The sequence below is a fragment of the Rattus norvegicus genome, chromosome 13 (genome assembly GCF_036323735.1).
Source record: "Rattus norvegicus strain BN/NHsdMcwi chromosome 13, GRCr8, whole genome shotgun sequence".
NCBI classification, from domain to species: Eukaryota; Metazoa; Chordata; class Mammalia; order Rodentia; family Muridae; genus Rattus; species Rattus norvegicus.
In genome coordinates, this window is record NC_086031.1 from 100,386,479 (window position 1) to 100,390,897 (window position 4,419).

The following is a 4,419-nucleotide window of genomic DNA, read 5'->3' on the forward strand; positions in this document are numbered from 1 at the left end:
GTTTCTCTGCCTCCTGGTACTCAGCCATCAACAGGCACACTAAATAAATTAGTGTGGTCCAAGAGGAGTCTACAGTGCCTCATTCATCTCTGGTCCTAAGAGACTCAGACACTTAGAGAGGTGCTCCTTGGGAGTTGATACTAACCAACTATGGCCTTGGTGAACTGCCAGTCACCCACTGAATGGGCATCCTGCTCCATCTAGAAAGCCTCTGATCTGTCGTATCTGATTTCTAATTCTTTAATGAATGCTTTCACCTCGCTCCTCACTGCTGTATATGGGACAGCATTAGAAAGGGAAGTGACATGAGGTCTAACTAGCATGTGGTCCAGGAAGCGTGAGGTCTATGCCTTTAAAGTTGTACCAGATGGAGGTAGAGCTAAGCCATCTGGAGAAGGAATCTTGAGTTGCTGAACTTAGTAGAGTCAGCCGACTTCTGGAATACTGACAAGATGCCACCTTGAATTGTTTCTCCTAAGTTGGAGTGAGTGGACTTGAATTTTGTTTGGGATAATTGGATCACGTTGAACTGAGCTCCTTAGGAGCTGTGTGTGAAAATGAGGAAGTGTGGGTATTAGGAATCAGTCATGAAACGTGTGTGGAAGATAACTTTCTGGCTGGGCTATCTCCAGATTTGTGGAAACATCTTTTCTCCATCTGGTGCATTTTTGGTTTTCTACAACCTAACCACAAATTTCTGGCCCATCTCCTTACAGCAGAGGCAAGCACTTATTCCAAGACTTCTGCCAACCTCTGTCCTATGGCCAGAGCTGATCAGTCTAGGGATGAGCGACCTGACCTTGGGATGATGAGGTGATATATATATAAAAGGCAAGCATCTAGTCCTGACAACCCTTCGAAGGAACAACAGAACATCAGGTTAGAAGCCAAGAAACACAAGCTCCACTCCTAATTGCCCAGCATGTTCAGCCTGAGACAAAGTTACTTTATCTCTCCTCTCTCCGGACCTAAGTTTCTTCCCATGTGAAAGTGAGGGGTTGCTACTAAAATAGCATAATTTTCCAGTGTGTGTTTTGTGCATGTTAATGAGCTCCCTGTGAGGGGAAGGAAAACTTTATAGTTTCAAGCTGAGCTCCCAAAGTTTCTACGCCATAAAACTTGTGAGAGTATTCAACACAATCATGTGCTTTGTGAACCTTCTAGAAAGGCATAAGTATGCAATACTTCTTTAAGTTCTTTGATCTTAGAGCCTTCATCCTGACTCTCACAGCATTTCCACAGAGCCCATTCTCAGAAACTGTGTGAGAGAGGTTTCTAAGCCTCACTTGGAGAGAACATGGAAACGTGGGCTTCGTGAACACAGCTGCCAGCTTCCGGCAGAGCTCAGAGACATGGGGAAGTTGGTTCTGTGTTGCACTTACACCTGTTTGAAAACATCCCCCTGTCTCCCTTGGAAGTCTCACAAGACCCCCCAGAGGCACTGCCAGCATAGAGCCAAGCCGGCAGTTTGACTGGAATTTTGTTCAGACCAGGCAAGTGTGCTGGCCTTGAGCAGAGCCAGAGAGAACGTGCATTCCGGAGCTTCTCTGCCATTAGCCACGCAGCAGCTGTAGCCCATGCCTGAGCTGTTCTTCAACTTCCTGAGGCGGATGTCTAGCAACACTATGGAGTGAAAGCCGAGGGCTGAGAGACTCCCTTTCAGGATCTGAAGGACAGTAATCTACCACCTTGTCCTTAACCTGAGGTGTCCTACGATGTGTCCCCAAGTTCCAGAATTTGAGATAATTGGGTATCTAGCTGTACTGAGGCTTTACTGCTGCCTTTCACATTTTTGTCCGTAAGAAACTCATTACCAATTCTCACCAGTGCACCTGCAAAGATCTACTAGGTAAGAGAGTCTCCTTCATTTTTGATTTACATGTATCTGTCAAAGCAGGCAGTATGGCTCTGTGGGTAAAGGTCTTTGCTGACCTAAGTTTGATTCCAGACACACAACACAGTAAAAGAGAACCGAAAACTACAATGTTGTCTGACCTCCACAAGCACACTACGGCACGTCCCAGCCCCTAAATAAAGAAATGCAATAAAAAGATATTTAAAAGCAAGCTAAATGTTGACTTCATGAGAATTCCATCTGCTGGTTTGGTTCTGCCTTCTGGGGTCACACAGATGAGCTTTCCCCCTGTCACGTGACAGCCCTAGTAATCAGAGGATTCTCTGAAAGGCTGAAGGGCTAATAAAAGAACAGCAGTCAGCCGGCTTTGAACATGTTCCTGATATAGTAGACAACAGAATTTGATGTGCGGCATGTGAAGACCCTGGTGTACCATTCCCTCTATCAAAGTCAGCGAGCATCTCCCTTAGGCTACTGGATAACAATATTTAAAAAGAAAAAAAAACTCTATAGAACTGCAGCGTGCCATCAGCTGACATTGATCCGTCAGGGCAAAAGTCCCCCAAAACCTGGGCAGCAGCTGCAGTCAGAGTACCTACTGGCAATGAGACTTTATGTGATAGAAGACATACAATGGGCTCTGCAACGGCTGTGGGCAGCAGACCGGAGGGATTAATGTTGGCGCACTCTTTGATCTGGGGCCGATGTGGACACAGATATCGGTTACAGTGAATTCCATGAGGTATGTATAGCCTTAGCTTAGGAAAATAATACTTAGGTCTTGGTGCCACTTCTCTTAAGTGTATAATGTGACTGACATGAGCTTCTCCCTGTGAGAGAGGTTTTGTTGGGTGAATCACCATAAAGTTGCCGGGGGTGGGGCGGGGCGGGGAACAAATTGCTTTTAAATGTCTTGACCACAGAAACTAGATCTCCACTTACCAAACACTGTGGGGATTTCCCATGGTCACCGTGTGTCCCAACTGACTAGACCGTGTCTCAGCTTCAATGTCCAGAGTTACTTTGAAAAGTTGATTATTTGATTGACCTAAGTTTGAAGGTCCCAAATACCGTTAAACCAGTAAATTTAATGCATCTGGAATCCTGAGACTAACGCTTGGTGATTTCTGCTGTTGAAGTGAAAATTGGGTATAATTTGTGCTGCTCCTGAGGAAATCTTAGGCCAAATGATTCTTTTCCTGTATCGAACAGTTTAAGAGATTTTCTTCATGAAATTATTTGTTTTTATATCAGAGAGGATATCTTTTGTTATTTATGTTAAGTAGTGTCCCTCAGATCACTTGCCTCGAGCAAGATAATCTTTTTCATTTTGATTGGAGGTAAGTGACAGGACATTCATTATGGTGGGCACGTCACAAATGCTCTAAAAGATACTTTTAAAATCTCTGGTGCCATTTTTAATTTTTTCCCTCACAGATTGAATTTTGTTTGGCTTACTTGTTGACTTTGGACTGAACATTTCACCGAAAATGGCTGAGCTTGGTCTGGAACCATGTAGTGTATGTACACAAGCAGAGCAATGTGTGTCTAAGGGCACTCCTCACTTCCTGGGGGTAAAAAGAATTCCTAATGCAGACATATTCAGTATTTCCCCTTCCCTCCCTCCCCCTACATTCCCTTCCTCCCTCTCTTTCACTCTCCGTTCCTCACCTCCCTCCCTCCCTCCCTCTCTCTCCCTTCTTCCCCCTCTCCCTCCCTCCCTCCCTACCTCTCCCTCTCCCTCCCTCCCTCCTTTGCTGCCTTCTTTGAGATTTTCTGTTAGGTACCAGGTGTCTGAATCAGAGAAAACTGCTCGTGGATTATCCTAGCATTGGTTTCTTCCGTCTACAGGAAACAGTTCGTAACTAGGAGAGAAGTTCTGGGCTAAGAAGACTTCACATTTGCAGAGGTATCCTTGGAGAGTGGACCCTTATTTCCCTCTGTCCCAGAAAGAGAAAGTCCTTCATTCTGGAACATAAACAGATCTCTGTGGATGGGTATTGCCTACTTTATTAACCCAGCGAATGGCTGCAAGCCAGATAGCCTCCAAGACTCTTCTCCTACACATTTTCTCTAATTTCATTGAATCCTCAAATAAGATAGCTGGTGTTTGCCCTCAGAGCCTGAGCCACACAGAAGCATGCAGACATTTGTGGATCTCTATACATCCAACCAGGGTCTCCTGAGCCCTTTGCTTGCAGGTCTTCTACAAGCAAACACACTTGCATGTTAGCACAGGGAGGAACCAAGGAGCTCACTGCTGGGAGGAGCTCACTGCTGGGAGGAGCTCACTGCTGGGAGGAGCTCACTGCTGGGAGGAGCTCACTGCTGGGAGGAGCTCACTGCTGGGAGGAGCTCACTGCTGGGAGGAGCTCACTGCTGGGAGGAGCTCACTGCTGGGAGGAGCTCACTGCTGGGAGGAGCTCACTGCTGGGAGGAGCTCACTGCTGGGAGGAGCTCACTGCTGGGAGGAGCTCACTGCTGGGAGGAGCTCACTCACTGCTGGGCAGTCACAGTGGAAGCTTATATTCCACCTTTGATAAAGAGTTCACTGGATGGAGTGG

General features: G+C 46.3%; 1 long non-coding RNA gene across 1 annotated transcript in view; it reads left to right on the forward strand.

The window, feature by feature from the left end:
* The first annotated feature begins 629 nt into the window (after nucleotides 1-629).
* The window catches only part of LOC134481633 (uncharacterized), a 6,746-nt gene continuing 2,956 nt past the window's right edge, over nucleotides 630-4,419 (forward strand). The window contains exons 1-2 of the long non-coding RNA XR_010057336.1: nucleotides 630-2,597; nucleotides 3,293-3,764. This is a non-coding gene — a long non-coding RNA (uncharacterized LOC134481633). The remainder of the gene's footprint in view (nucleotides 2,598-3,292; nucleotides 3,765-4,419) is intronic.